The 16,828-nt window shown below is 38.9% G+C and overlaps 1 long non-coding RNA gene across 37 annotated transcripts in view; it reads right to left on the bottom strand.

Annotated features, from left to right (window-relative positions):
- The window catches only part of LOC144293854 (uncharacterized), a 441,703-nt gene that overhangs the window by 191,981 nt on the left and 232,894 nt on the right, over positions 1-16,828 (bottom strand). For 6 of the 37 annotated variants that reach the window (XR_013361202.1, XR_013361184.1, XR_013361186.1 and 3 more), the window contains 3 exons: positions 16,049-16,084; positions 11,113-11,273; positions 8,864-9,947 (listed from right to left, as the gene is read on the bottom strand). The exons of 29 other annotated variants lie outside the window; for them this stretch is intronic. This is a non-coding gene — a long non-coding RNA (uncharacterized LOC144293854). Of the gene's footprint in view, positions 1-8,863; positions 9,948-11,112; positions 11,274-16,048; positions 16,085-16,828 lie in introns of those variants that run through there. 2 more of the 37 variants (XR_013361200.1, XR_013361197.1) reach the window with 1 other exon arrangement.

Raw genomic sequence — 16,828 nt, 5'->3', positions numbered from 1 at the left:
TTGTTTCTATTTCTTCGTACTATAAAAACTCAACAAACTCTTCACCGGGAATGTAAATCTATTTGAACATACTAACGTATTAATTTTATCCACTTCGAGATATTGTTTTAAAAGCCTACTGATGGGCTCCCTGCATGAAGCCTGCTTCTCCCTATGCCTATGTCTCTGCCTCTCTCTCTGTGTCTCTCATGAATAAATAAATAAAGAAAAAAGCCTACAGATCTGGGACACCTGGTGGCTCAGCGGTTGAGCATCTGCCTTCAGCTCAGGGCACGATCCCAGGATCTGGGATCAAGTCCCACATCAGGCTCCCTGCGAGGAGCCTGCTTCTCCCTCTGCCTATGTCTCTGCCTCTCTCATGAATAAATAAATAAATCTTAAAAAATAAAAAAGAGCCTACTGACCTGCTCCAATCTGAACTGGTTACTCTGTAGGCCAGCTGCACAGCCATCATGCTGCTGCAGGAGGAGGCCTTTGCCTCTGGTCCTGTACTCGATCCCCATTTCCAGGATCTAGATCATACACTTTCCTGATTTACTCTAATTTTAAAAGAACAGGTACTCCACTGACATCCCAAGAAAAAAAAATATAGAACTGGTACATTTTTGGAGGCTCCACATGTCAGAATATGGCTTTGTTCTATCATGATAATAATTTATTGTTAGACTAGGAATACTAATAGATGGAAATTATTTGACTTTGTAAGTCTGAGGTCAGTTTCCACTATCTTCTAATAGTCTTACTGTTGAAAAGTCTGATGCCACTTTTAATCCTGATCATTTGGTGGGGGGGTTGTATGTTTTTCTCCCAGGAAAATAAATGATCTCCGTTTTCCTTAGTGTTTTCAGATTTCACAATGTGCCTTGACTTGGATCAATTTCTATCCCGTAGGCAGGGCACTAGGTAGATCCCTTTTGTCTGGAAACTCACCTCCTTCCATTCTGGGAAATTTTCAAATTATTCCTTCGATGATTTCCTTCCTGCCAATTCTCTATTCTTCCTTTCTGAAACTCTAGTTGTCTGGGTGGTTTATCTCATGAACTATCCTCTAACCTTATTTTTTTCTTTCTTATTTTCCATCTTGTTGTGTTTCTGCTCTATGTTCTGGGAAATGAATATAAATGGACAGCTAAGAAACACCAGTCAACTGAGGAAGTAGCTAACATGACAGACTGGGACCAAAGCACATAAGCCTAAAACTACTAGGAGGGAACAGAATATTTGAGAAAATGAAAACTTGGGGAAAATTATTATTAATATTCTCACAGAGATAAGAAAAAGCATAGGAAGCAAAACTAAAATTTCAACAGAAGTGGAACACTCAGAAACCAAATGGAAACTCTGGGTGGGTGCAGCCAGCCATGACAGCCTGGCTGGATCACTCCTTGGGGGTACCTCTGATGTCCCTATCTTTTGGTTCTCCCACTCGGAATGAACAGAATCAACAGAGAGGGCAGGGATGAATCTAGCTGCCAGTGGGAGGAAGGCTGGGATCTCAATATTCAATATCTAACTATTCACTTAATCACCCTGCATTCACAACAGTACCTCCACAGTCAACTGTGCCAGGTGTTAATCCAGTCCAGAGACCTTGCGTTTTTAGTCTCTCCAGAGAGCAAATCCATAACCTTCTAGTCTATCGTCTGGCTGTGTACAATGGTGAAGGGGTTTGAAGAGGGCAAGGGGTGCAGCTTCTAATTTCTTATTAAACTACACTTTTAACCAGTTCTTTTTTTACTTTACCTTCAGCCTCACTTCCAAGGGTACATGGTACCATCAGTTACAGAGACTTTGAGGGTTCTGGGACAAAAGTTGAATTATTTCTTGACTTTCCCTACTGCTGATTTAGGATTTATCTTTATTGTGCCTTGGCTGCTAAATCAGTTATCACTAACATAGTCTTCCCAATTACCATATTGTTGTAGGCAGTTCTCCTGTTCTCTTTGTTCTTATAAGGATATTTTCACCTTTTGGGGGTCCCTTTTTTTTTAAAAGATTTTATTTATTTGAGAGGGAAGGGCAGAGGGAGAGAAAGAGTCTTAAGCAGACTCCCCACTGAGCTCAGAGCAAACTTAGGCAGGGCTTGGTCTCAGGACCCTGAGATCATGACCTGAGCTGAAACCAAGAACCAGACACTTAGCCATTGCACCACCCAGGTACAAATCTCCCTGCCTTTGTGTCTTTGAACTGATGCTTCAGTACAGATAAAAAAATAAAAAAAAATTTTTTTAATCTAAATGCTTATGCTTAATCTGCCAGCTTTCAAATAAGTCTGTCAATAGAAAATTTATGAATACCCTCTCTTTGTCTACATCATTGCTGTTTCCTACAAGACTTTCTGTATACAATGCTCATAGTAGCTACTTAGTAAATAGCAGGCTGGCCCCAAATGAACATTTAAGGAACATTTGTGGAATGGCTGATGTCTCCTCACACTGTCATCATTTAAAGCTTCATCTGTCTTCACCTTTCTTCAATCTTCCTTTTTTCAGTCCAGGCTCTATCCACACTGACCTTGTACCTGTGCTGCCCACTATGATAGCCACTAGTCACACGTGTCTGGTGATATGTCTCCAGAGAAAGTCCTGTCCTCTCCCACTTTTACTGTAGTTTTACATGTGCTCTTCCTCCATCTGGAATGTAATCTTTTTTGCTCTCAGTTTGAAAGAGGGTCTCTTCTAGGAAACCTTTTATCAACCACTCATCCCTCTCCAAAATTCTGGATTAGATGCCTTTCCTTTGTATTCTCAGAGAACTGTGAATTAAGCCTTTTATAGCACTTGACACGGCTTGTTATAAATATATGTTTACTTATTTTTCCTATACTAGACTATGAATGTATCCAGGGCAAGTATTCATATTATCTCTGTTCTCTGTATCCTCAAGACCAACCTCAGTGTCTAGAATTTACTCTTTTGGGGAGTAAAGAATGAGAGAGAAAACTTGCAAGAAAGGAAGACAGAAAGAGAAAGAGAAGGAGGAAGGTAGGAAGATTGGGAGGGATTACTCTTGGCATTCAATTTCATCTGTTTTGTACTTTCATCACAACTCATTTCTGCTAACATTTGACTCCTCCTTTCCATTAACTTGTGTGGCACATTTTATAATTGCTCTCTAGTATATGCTGCCATCCCTACAGGAGGTTTATAGTTCCCATGCCCTTGATATCAGATTTGACCATGTGACTTGCCTTGGCCACTCAAATGTGAGTGGAAGGGACACATGACACGTGAGAGCTGAAGCCCTAAAGCTGTTGTGTTGTTCAGCCATATTTTAATTTATTTTTTGTCACAGGATCAGTGATGTCCCAGATAGGAGCTGATTCTTCTTCCTGTCTCTTGAAAAGAAGACAACGTGGAGCAGAGTTATAGCTAGCCTGCAATGGAACTGACCTCCATGTGGATGGAGAAATAAGCCTGTGTTATTGTAAACCACCAGTAGAGGGTTGTTTATCTGGGGGAAGTAAATTAACCTAAAATGAATGACAGTCAGGCACAGCTGTGACAGTGACATTCTCTGGGTATGCAATGCAAGAAAAGCCATAGGATCTGAGAATACATCAGTTAGAACATCATCCTATTAGCCTCCTCTCCAACAGAGAAATCCTCTACCCAGCACCCTGGGCCTTTGAAATTTTGCCTGAACTCCTTTGGTGTCAGGGTAGGGAGCTCATCAGATTGTGTGTCAGTTCATTTCATTGCTGGAATTCAAGTTGCTAAAATAGTTTTCAGTAAATCTCCCCTACTGGTTCTACTCCTGCCACCTATAGCCACCCAGATCAATCCACTCTGGATTCCACAGGACTGAACTTGAGTTATTAAAAGTTTAATCATGTCCAGGCTAAACATTGCCAGTTCTTACTTTGTAGGAAGTCTTAGAAGATGAGACTGAAGCTATTCTGACTTCTTACAACAAATGAAGATAATCCTTCTAGTCCACAAGTGCCATGACTCCTTGTATATTCCACAGTTTGAAATGGCATTTTTAAAACAGATTTTCCCATTTTACAACTTTAAAATTCAGAGAAACACACAATCAATGAGTTTGACCCTTAGTAAAATAAATTATCAGTATTTTGCCAACATGCTTCCAAGAAAGCCTTTTTAAAATGCATATGATTTGGTTAACATGTTTTGAAAACAATGCACATTTTAAATGCTTCCAAATGCTCAGGAGGAATGTAGTCCTATGTAGACACCACTGTATTTCCAGTAAATCCATCATGGTTCTATTCTAATGAGCTTTTCACTGATTTACACATTGTGTTGCTTTTAAATAACCAAAGAGACAACTGTTAAGAGAAGTAAATTCTGAGCAATTCCAGAGGGCAGAAGGAAAAACAGTATGGTCAAATAATGAGGGGTTGGGGGGTGGAGATTTCCACTTTGAATAAACAGTTCTCTTCTTCTATCATTGATCCTTCTTATTTAATTAAAAAAGTAAATCATGAATACATACGCATTATAAAAAATTCAAACACTATTGAACTCTACAGAACACACTGTCCAATAGAACTTTCTGTGATGATGGAAATGTTCTATATCTGCACTGTTCAATAAAGTAGCCATTAGCCACCTGTGGCTACTGAGTCACCAGAAATGAAGCTACTGAGACTGAGGAACTGATTTTCTTTTTTTTTTTTTTTCATTTTAATTAACTTGAATCTAAACACTCACGTGTGGCTAGTGGCTACCATACTGGGTAGCACAGATACAGAAAAAAAAAAAAAGTAAAATCACATTCATCTCTAAAGCCGGTAAGAAATCGTTGTTAATGGTTGGGTATATTCTTTGCACAATTTGGCAAGTGTGTGTGGGGGGGCTGCTAAATGTCATATAAATGCATCAGTGGCTTACAGAATGGGCTCTGGAGTCAGATAGCCTGAATTCAAATCCTCATACTAGATGTGTGACCTTAAGTTCATTAACCTCTCAGTTTCCTCATCTGTAAAATATGACTCATAGCCCTCAGGGATCTACTAAAAAGTAATTAACCAATATATACAATGCCCTTAGAACAGTTTCTGGAATGTAATAAGCATTCAATAAATGTTAGATATTGGTATTACTATTATTGTATAAATATTGTTCTGTGGCTTAGTTTGCACTTCTTATCTTAGAAAGCATTCTATGTCAGAGCATATAGGTCTACCTCATGTTAAATATGTGAACTTTTTAAAATTACAAAAGTAGTAAATGCACAAACAACAAAACGAATGGTCAAAATTGACTTACTTTTACCTTCTGAAATGGTGGACTAGGAAACTCAGATCAATCATCCCCTAAGACACCATAAGAATTGGATCACAATTTTATTTATTTTTTATTTAGAATAAAACCTGCTGTAAAGAACTAGAAAACTAACAAAATAATGAAGAATTACCAAGTTCGAATTTGGGGTAGAACCCCTGGGCCTGGGCACTAATTTTTCCCTAACAACATAATAAGAAATTCAAATAGAGGGTTATCATGATGTGGGGGAAAAAAGGCACAATAAAAATTATTAAATTTATTTCTGCCCACTGACAAGTCCTAAAACAGGCAGAGTGCTATTCCTCTAGGGGCTCAACTGCCTCAATGTTAATACTTTGCTAAAGGTAAAAGGCAACTTTAGCCCAACCCCCAGGATCTTGTAAGTCTACTTTAACATATAAAAATCCTTTGAGAAATTTCCTTTATCTCTGAACCCCCCCACCCCAAGATACATATTGGCAATCATTCCCCAAGCATATGACCCATCAGTATACATCTGAAGGGTCTCATGACTAAGGTTTTATTAGATGGTGATAAATGACCTTTTCCCAACAATAGCTAGCACCCTCAAGGTCCTGGAAACCTTGCTTCCAAAATTCCTTAGAGACTTACTTATCCCTAACCCCTCACAACTTGAAAGTATATAATGGGCCACTCCTCATGACCCCAGTGCAGCTCTTTCTGCCCACTGGTCCTCTCCCTGTTGCTTTAATAAGATCACTTTTTTGCACCAAACCCTAATGTCTTTCCTATATCAATCAGACAATGACTTTGAAATAACTGGAAATAAAAGGAAAGGAAATAAAAGACAAATTTGAGAATTTCAGAAAAGGACTAGAAACTATAAAAAGGAAGCAGATGGAAATCCTAACACCAAAAAATGTAATATAACAAAAAATAATAAATTGCTCATTGGATGGATTTAAGTACAGACTGTAAACAGCTGAAGAGTGAATTTGTGACTTGGATGTTAAGGTAGAAGAAAATATCCAGAAAAAAGAATGGAGAGACAAAAGGAGGTGAGGAAAAGTCAGAGAAGAAGATAAAAGATATTGAGGATGGTGTGAAGCCTAATTTATGTTAATATGGATTCTCAGAAGGAGGCAAAACAGACTACAAAAGATGATAATATTGGAAGCAAAATGGCTGAGAACTTTGTGAAACATATGAAAAGCATCAATCAGTAAGTTCCAGAAGTTCTATGAACCACAAACAAAAGGAAGCAAAAAGAAAACACTAAATGCATGGTCATAAAACTACCTCAAACTGAAACAATAAGCACTCTTAAAAGCAGTTGGACAAAACTATTAGATAAGCTTCTAAGGAGCAGTAATAAAACTGAAAGTTAATTTCTCCACAGAAACAATGGAAGCCAAACAAAATTCAGCCGAATGCTCTCTTAAAAGTGCTGTAAGGAAAAAAACTGTCAACCTAGAATTTCAGTGAAACTACCCTTCAAGAATAAAAGTTTAAAAAAATAATGAAAGATTTACAGAAAAAAAATGAGAGATTCATCACCTGCAGACTCACTAATGAAAATACTGTGAGTACTCTAGAGGCAGAAGAATGACCTCTAGTGGAAGGTTAAAAATGTAGGGATGAATGAAGAGCAACAAAAATGGGAATAAATCTGTATGAATGTTGACTATAAAACCAGGCCCTAAGGCCCCAATAGGCTTAAAGTATATTTAAATTTAAACATTCATGTAAGTCAGAGAGGGTAAATAAAAATTAAAGTTTGCTAAGGTCCTGGCACTATTTTGGACAAGGAAGGACATCAATTAATATTAGACTTTTGTAAATTAAAGATGCAAGTTGCAATATCTAGGAAAACCATCCCTCTATTCCTAATTTAGTTTTGATAAATAGATTTTGAATTCTTTTTTTTTAGATATTTTGTTTATTTATTTAAGAGAGTGAAAGAGAGAGAGAGAGGGAGCACGAGCAGGGGGTAGGAGCAGAGGGAGAAGCAGACTCCTCACTAAGCAGGGAGCCTGACATGGGGCTCGATCTCACAACCCTGAGATCGTGACCTGAGCCAAAGGCAGATGCTTAACCAACTGAGCCATCCAGGCACCCCTGGATTTTGAATTCTATCAAATGATTTTTTTATATCTGTTAAGACTATAATAGCCCCCTACCATTATCTATGGGGGATACATTCCAAGACCCCCAGTGGAGGCCTGAAACCATGGATAGTTCTGAACTTTATCTGTGCTCTGTTTTTTCCTATACACACATGGGAAAGCTTATTTTATAAATTGGGCACAGTAAGAGATTAACAACAATAACTCATATAAAAATAGAACAATTATAACAATATGCTGTATTAAAGGTTATATGAATGTGGTCTAAGTATTTTTGTGATGATTCAGGATGAGAAAATGCCCCCCGATGAGATGGAGTGATGGGAAATGGCATTGACACTGTGACAGAGTGTTAGGCTGCTACCAACCTGATGACCTGAAGTTACCTCAGAAGGAGGATCATCTGCTTCCAGACTGTGGTTGACCACAGGTAACTGAAAGCATGGTAAGAGAAACCGTAAATCAGGGGCCACTACTATTATCATCTTGTTAATAGTAGTGGCCCTATTATTAATAGGGCCACTCTGAATCATTAATTATTATTAATTATTAATTAATTAATAATATTATTATTAATTATTATTAAATTATTAATAATTAATTATTAATGTAGAGCATATATGACACAGATTCTTTGGTATTTCAGAGTTGTTTTGCAACCTAGAATATGGTTAATATTTGAATATGCTCTATTGTGCTTGGGAAAAATACACATTCTGTGATTAATTGGTAAAGGTTTCTAAATACATCTATTTTAAGTCAAATTTGTGAACTGTGTTGTTTTAAAAATAATTAAATTATAAACTCAATTGCATTTCTACACATCAGTAATAAACAATTAGAAACTAAAATTTTTAAATGACACCAACACTTATAATAGTATTAAAAAAAATCAGGTACTTACCAAAATGTCGTAAGACCTGTGTTAAAAATTATAAAACTTTACTGAAAGATAGTAAATAAGATTTAAATAAATAAAGACAGATACTTTGCTCATAGTTTGGAAGATTCATTACAGAGATGTCAGTTCTCCACATTATGTGTGTGTGTAGGCATATCAACAAATGACTCTAAGTGTATACAAAAGTACAAATTACCAAGAATATCTAAGACACACCTAAAGAAGAATCAAATGTCAAGATTTATTATGGAACTGTGATGATAAAATAATATGATATTGATACAGGAAAAGACAGACTAATGAAACAGTACAGAAACCTAGAAATAGACCCATTTAACTATGTAACTATGTATACTTTATGACAGAGGCAATGCTGTAATCAATAGGTAAAGGAAAGATTCTTCGATACATAGAGCTGACCATTGGGTTATCTTTATAGGAAAAAAAAAAGAAATTTAACACCTAGTTCACACCATATACAGAACTTATTTCTAGGTAAATTAAAATCCCAACTGTAAAAGTGAAAACTATAAAACTTCAGTAGAAAAATTTTCTAATGGCCTAAGGGTAGGAATGGATTTATTAAAAGAAAGAAAAGAAAAGAAACCAAAGTGAAATAAATATAACTAAATTAAAATATTTATTTAAATCTGTTAATCAAAATATAGCCCTCCAAAAAAGAAAACAGTAAGCCACAAATGGAAAAGGATATTTGCAGTATATATACCAATAAAGGATCTGTACATTCAGTGTATAAAATACTCTCACAAATAAATAAGAAAAAATTAAAACCTTAATGGAAAAATGAGCAAAAGATGCACCAATCACTTCACAAAGGATGAAATGTGAACAGTACATGAACATGTGGAATGATGCCCAACCCCATTAGTGACAGAGAAACAAAATTTTAAACCAGAAGGATATACAAATATCCATTCAACATGATATGACATTTTAAAATCTAACAGCACTAAATGAGGATCTGACACAAAGGGAACTCTCATATATTGTCAATTGACATAAAAATTGTTTAGCCATCTTTGACAATTGGGCGTTTTGTAAAGCCAAACACATGCATACCTCATGATCCAGCATTTCCACTCCTAGATCTATACCCTGGAGAGTCTCGCACTCATGCACTGAACGACATATACAAGAACATTCATAGCAGTTGGTATATCATGCAAATGTCCACTGGTTTGGGAATGGCTAACTAAATTACAGGACACGTCAATAATCTTTCATCCAAAATATTCAGTGGGATTTTTTTTAATTTTAGAAAGACAAAGAATAAACACACATATATGTATGTATACATGTAAATACATATAGATGATGTAACACCTCAAATTCAAACATGTAACATTTTCTGAAGTAAAAACATGAGTTTTTATACCAAATTGATCAATAAATACTGTAAACATCAGTTCAAGTTTTTTTACTTTCAGAATTTCAAAGAAAGGATGACACATATTCACTGACAAAATACTACAGAACAATGAAAATGAATAAATTTTTTTTTATTTAAAAATTTTTTTTTATTTATTTATGATAGTCACACAGAGAGATAGAGAGAGAGGCAGAGACAGGGGCAGAGGGAGAAGCAGGCTCTATGCACCGGGAGCCCGACGGGGATTCGATCCCGGGTCTCCAGGATCACGCCCTGGGCCAAAGGCAGGCGCTAAACCGCTGCGCCACCCAGGGATCCTGAAAATGAATAAATTATAAACTATATCATCAGCAGCATAGATGATTCAGGAACATAATGATAAGTGAAAGGAATGAATTAAGAGTATCAAAGCTAGCAATATATTAATTAGGGATACATGCAATTGTGGCTAAATTATAAAGTAAATAAAGCAATGAGATTATTATTATTTCTGAAGGGAAGAAGGGGATGTAATAAGAGAGTATTGGTTACTCCCTCAATTTTAAATAGTATATATATATATTTTTTTAATTATATGTCCATGCACAATTATACGTTTGTGTATGTGATACATTTCACAACAAAAAGTTAAAGATAAAAACGCTATTGATTTTTATATATTGATTTTATAACTAGCCACTTCATTCTTTTATTGTTTCTAATATTTTTTCCATCAATTCTCTTGGTTTGTATATGAAAGTATCAACTGTATATAATGATAATTTTGTTTTCTCCTCTCTAATATTGAATTTCTTTCTTTTTTCTTACCACTGCATTGGCTGTTGCTTTTAGATCAATGCTAAAATAACAGATCTTTTTTTTTTTTTCCCTCATACCTTTCGTGGATCATCTGTGCAGTGTTTTACCCCTAAATGTATAAAGAACTTTTGCATGGTTGGAACTGTCTCAGGTTGCAACAGGCCACTTGGAGAGACAAGCAGTGAGCCTCTGTGAACTTGTGTTTTACTGTGCTCCGTGTTTGTCACTGCACATGATGTGGGGACCCTGACATCATCCCACGGCCCTCCACAGGGCCAAAATGGAAGAAGCGCTGCCTGAATGCAGGAGGGTGGACAGACTGTCACTGATGAGCTCGCACAGCGGCCAGGCTGAGCGGCCTTCTCCATAGAGCCCAGGGGTGCTCAGGTCGGGCTCATCTTCAATTACAGAATTGGCTGGCTCACAAACAGGCTGGAGGGAGTCCTCTGTCTCAAACCAGACACCTGCATGCCTGTGACAGATCTGTCCCCACAGGCCATTCTCTGAGCACAGCATAGCTGAATCCAGAACAAACACCTCTCTCAAAGGGCCTGTGTTTCATTTAATAGAGTTCAAATTGAGTGTCCAGAAACCTTGATGCTTTTTTATTTCTTCAATGCCTTCTGCAGCAGCTGAAGGGATTCCCTGGGCCCCCACCCCGCCCACATCTCAGGACCTCCTCACCTGCGAGGTCTGCCACTGCCACAACTTCTCAATTGTTCTAAAATAGTGCCCAGTGCCCAAGATGAGTTATTGAAGGGCTAGCTGAAAATCTGGGGACCTGCATATATAATACATCTGCAGAACTTCTGGGCAGGAGCTGTGTTCATAATTGCTTCTAGAGCCTGGCTGAGCAACAAAATTAAAACTTTTTAAAAACACAGATTCAAAAGTCCCACCCTAGGCTAATGGACTTAGAATCTCAGATGATAGGGTCTGAGAATGTGAGTTTTTAACAAGTAATATTAGTTGGTTATTACTACATACACCCCAAAATGCATGGCTTAAAGCAGTAAGCATTTATTATTTCTCTTGAATCTACAGGTCATCTGAGCAGTTCTCCTGATCTCAGCTGGGCTCATTCATTCATCTATGGTGAATGTAGTTTGGGTAGGTAGCTCTACTGATCCAGGCCAGGCAACTTCACTTTGTGGAGAATCAACTAGCTAAAGGCTAGTCAATGAGGAGGTTGGTTGGGAATGCTGGGCCCCCATCCATATGATCTCTCCTCTTCTAGGAGGTCACCCTGGGATTGTTCACAGGGGCTCTGAGGAGCTAAAGCAAGTAAGACTTCTTGAGGCCTAAGCTTGGAACAGGCACATTGTACTTTCATCTCATTCCACTGGCCAAAGCAAGTCCTAAGGCCAGTCCAGACTCATTAGAGAAAGGGAATGGGATCTCCGTCTTCATGGGAGAGGCTGCAAAGGCCCACAACAAGAAGCATGGACATTGGAAGGAATGAAAATTGAGAACATTTCTGCAATCAATCTGCTGCATATGTCCCCTGGTGAGCCTAATGCAGGCAGCCTGGCATCAATCTACAGACCATCTGTGTATTCCAGGGATAAATGGTGTCCTCTCAAGATGCCTACAGAGAAGGCCACTCAAGGCCTCCCATTGTGTTATTCATCCATGGGGCTTAATTAATTCTCATATCACAGAGTCTGCACCTTGTTACTGGTACCAAAACCTCAATCTTGTCAGCACTACATAGGTAATCTTGGGCCTGGCTGACCTCACCCAACTCACAAAAGCCTCAGTTCTTACTAACCAAGAGCGAATCAATTCATTTACATAGAACCAGCTGCCCAGACATTTGGGTCAGCATTCTTTCCCTAAAAGCAGAGACATGGAAAGACCAATCAGAACCAGAAGTCTGCTTTATGTATCAGGTAGGATGTTTTCAGTTGCCACTGATACAAAAATCAGCTCAAGCAACTGAAGCAAAGAGAGCAAGTTCACACATTTGTTTAAGTCTGGGTGTTGGCCTGTCTTGACCCAAGAGCTTAAACAATGCCTTCAGGCTACTCCTCTCCATCTTTTGTCTCCGTCTTCTGCTGCATAGGTTCCATTCTCAAGCTGCATTAGAATACTCAGCAAGAGTATTCTAGTATCTAGAAGACTGACATCCTCACAGGCTCAAGACCAATTGAAAAAGAAAGTGTGTTTTGTCTCTCAATATTCCAGCAAAATCTTGTTTCTTCTTACTGACTCTGAATGGGACACATGGCCATCTCTAAGCCAATCACTATGGGAGGAGAATATGATATTGTCTATGCTGATGAGGATGGACTAACAAGATGAATAAGAACTGTAGTATGTCAGATGGTGATTAGTGTCAGAGGAAAAAATAGAGCAGAGAAGGAGAACAGAAAATGTCAGAGTAGGGGCTCAATTTTAAACATGGTGGCCAAAGAAGATATCACTGAAAAGTATAGATCAAACGTGGGCCTAGGCAAGGTGTGCAGATGCCTACAGAAGGGCAATCCAAACAGAAAGTAGAGCCAGCGTGAAGTCCCTCGGGCAGGGGTGGGATGGTCTCATTGGCTCTTTGTTCCCATACATTTAGAGATACCCCAGCACCCCCCAGCCTTCGACAGGGGACGGTGGATTTTTTTTTTTTAAAGATTTTATTTATTTATTTATGACACACACACACACACACAGAGAGAGAGAGAGAGAGAAAGAGGCAGAGACACAGGCAGAGGGAGAAGCAGGCTCCATGCAGGGAGCCTGATGTGGGACTCGATCCCAGGTCTCCAGGATCAGGCCCTGGGCCGAAGGGGCAGGCACTAAACCTCTGAGCCACCCAGGGATCGCCCGGACTGTGGATTAATCATCTGGTTTAAGCTCCTACTCATGCAGATGAAGCCAGAGACACTTTAATCCTCAATTTTTATTTTTGTCTGTTATGACCATGACATTTTTAAGGCTCATGGGCCAGTTATTTTGCAGAATGTCCCTCAAATTAAGGGTCTGATGTTCCTCAATCACATCTAAGTTACACATATTGGACAGGGATACCATAGCAGTGATGCTGTGTTCTGCTCAGTGTGTCATATCAAGAGACCCATGACATCAATTTGTCTCATTCCAAGATGTTAACTTTGATCATCTCATTAAGGTGCTGTGTGTCAGGCTTCTACACGTTTCTGTTTTTCCATTTGCCACCCTAAATATCTTATGGAGAGGCACTTAAAGATTATGTTAATATCCTGTCTATCAAACTTTCACCCCCTTGTTTTGACAGCTTTTTAAAAAAATCCCAGGCAATTCAAATGTGCAGCCAGGACTGAGAACATTCCCTAGGGCCTCCCTGTTCCTACATCCTTTAAAACTAGGAGAAAGAGATACTGCACAGTCTTCTTCCAGGACTCGCTGTTCAGTGTGGACCACAGAGGAAAATAGGCACAGTGGGCTTAGCACTGCCCACTGTGGCTAAGCATGAGGTGAGGGAGCCCTGGGCAGAGCAGCTTCAGACTCAGCCAGGGAGGTCAGAGTCAACATTAAGCAGAGCCTACAGCAGCTCTGGTCCAATGGCTCTTAGCCTGGGATGTTTCTCCATCCAAGTTTGACCTATTGCAGAAGAGCCCCTCTGTTCTCTGCCCACTCTCCACAGCACCCCAAGATGTCAGGCCCCTCTGGCTGCAGCAGATGAAGCAGGACACTGCAGCCAGGAAGTGGGATCCACATAGGGTAACCAACTGTCCCAGTTCATCTAGGACTGATGAGATGCCCTGGACACAGGACTTTCAGACTTAAAAATCAGGAAAGTCCCAGGCAAATCAGGATGAGTTGATCACTCTAACAACCCACTGTAGTGTAGACATACCTGGTACCCAGTAACCAAGAACTATACCTAGAAGTGATCTAGAAATTCAGGTTTAAATTAATTGATCTAAAAGATGAGAAGGACATCTGGTCTTTAAGAAATTGATAGGCCCAAAGGTACAGAGCAAGATTTAGGGGATGAGCAGAGGGTTCTATTTTGATGCAAATGAGGCACAGAGATCAAATGGGACTGAAAGAAGTCCATAAACCAAACTGGGCTGGTGACTGGTGTGAATAAGAAAATGGAGATAAAGTGCCTTCCCTCCTTCAAGTTCCCACAAGTGTCTCTCCTTCAGAGTTCTGACAGCTGTCAGAGGATTCGGGCACTAAAATGATTATGATATCCACCCCTCTACCCCTACTGCACATATATATACATAATATATAATTCCAAAGACAAAATGTAAGGAATTTCAATAAAATTCACAACCTCCCTTTCCACTTTGTTGATGGCCCCATCTGCTGCTTTTCTAGCAGTGTACCTGTTCTACCTCTTGGGCCCTCCAGCCTTGCTCCTTGCACTGCAATGCCCTGCTGACCTGTTTGTCTCCTGCTCAGCACTGGAAGCTCCCGGAGCGCAGATATTCTGCTTAAAGCATGTCCATACTCTCAACCAGGGCTGAGCACAAGGACCAAATAGATGGCATTCTCAAAGTAGGCAATTTGAAGAGAGTTTAATAAAGGGCTATTTATAAAGATGTGGGCAAGGTGTAGGATGGTGACTCTCTATGTTACTACACATTAAATGTCCTAGAGAGTCTTAGAAATCACTGCTTCCTGGATCTCATCCCCAGAGAATATGACGGAATTAGTCTAGAGTTGCACCGCTCAGCATGGTGACCACATGTGGCTATTGAGCATTTGCAATGTGGCTGGCCCAAATCAAAATGTTTTAAGTGCAAGACATGTAGCAGATTTTGGAGGCTTAGTACCAAAAACAAGAATGCAAAATATCTCATTCATCATATTTCAGAATGATATCTTATTAAAATGGTAATATTTGAACACTGGGATAGATAAAATATATCATAGAAATTAATTTTGTCTGGTCAGGTTTTTTTTTTTTTTACTTTTAATATAATGTAGCTACTAGACAATTTAAAATTACATATGCGGCTCAAATTATATTTCTGATGGACAGTATAGGTCCAGAGCATAGCTTGACATCAGACTGGAATTTTTTAACAACTCCCCAGATGATTCTAATGTGCAATCAAAATTGAGAAGCACTGGTTTGGAGAAATCATAAGACATAATGCAGTAGCTTGTGACTAGCAACAGCAGGTGATTACAGGAACATAGTGAAAGTAGCTCTATCAAGAGAACTGCCTGGCAGGGGCAGTGGTCTCTCATAGAATGATGAAGTAAACTCAAATTCAGTAAGGAGAAAGCAAGGAAAATACCTCTTCCTCCTGTCTTTGATCCCCAACTGGTGATCTGTCTTACTGAATCCAATTGACAGCCAAATGACAAGGACACCTAGTTTATGCAGCCCATTCCAGTAAGCTTCCCTGGGCCCAGAGCAAGGCTAAAAAGGATGGAGTGTGAATTTAAAGAGGCAAATGGAAGATAACCAGCTCAGGCACTTAATGAATGTTTTGGGAATAAATGAAGATATAACACATAAACCCTTAGAGTAGTAGCACTGACCACAGGTAGGCTGTACACCTTCCCTCTTTCCAGGCCTAAGTCCTAGATTAACATCTAGTAAGAAATGCAATCAGCAGCATTTGAGTTGCTCAGAATAATTTCCAAAGCTAGGTAACTCATAGGCATCCTCTTTACTCACAAACAGTAATTCTGAAGTCCTTGGGTACTTCAGTTCCTACAGAAAAAAAAAAGTTGAATAATAATACTAATAACCAATAAGTTTCTATCCATTAAGTGTTTAACATTTGCCAGGCAAAGTGCTTGCATGTAAAGTGCTTCAAATAAATTATAACACAGTGTGGGTCTATGCTTTTTTAAAATTTCACAGTAGAAAATATATATTATGTATCAGGATATAAAAATGGAACTATTTTTATCTCAACTACACCTAAGATCCCAAAGATGAAAAAGAAAAACATTTAATGCCAGTTACTCCTATATTCCAAAGGATGGCATCCAGTGTTTTTGTAGGATGTACTAAGGTATCATTAAATGGGGTCTGCCGGCATTCTGGCTGAAGGGACAGTGGCCACCTGAGGCATGACCTTCTCCCTATGATCACTGGAGTACAAGAGACAAACCCAAACCACTCAGGCACTCATCAAGCTCTGTTTGTGTCATAAGTACTATCTTTCCATTGGCCAAGTCCAAAATCAATGCGGTAGCAAAGGACATCCCACTGAAATAGCACATGCCACAGGGAAGAAGTAAAGAACTGTGATCAATAACCAATCCAAATAGTGACAGTAACAATCCAATAATTCAAAGAGAGAAGAAGCAGTTGACATTCTCTTTTCCATGCCAGGTTTCCAAGCTCAAAGCAGCCTGTGAATGCTCACAGAGGGGAAATGCTTTAAACTTGGTAAGAGTGTGGAATGACACAGTTACAGCACTGAATGGGACATTTTATTGAAATGAG

The sequence above is a fragment of the Canis aureus genome, chromosome 22, assembly GCF_053574225.1.
Source record: "Canis aureus isolate CA01 chromosome 22, VMU_Caureus_v.1.0, whole genome shotgun sequence".
Lineage (NCBI taxonomy): Eukaryota > Metazoa > Chordata > Mammalia > Carnivora > Canidae > Canis > Canis aureus.
The sequence above is the reverse complement of the archived record's forward strand: the minus strand, read 5'-3'. Positions and strand labels throughout refer to the sequence as shown.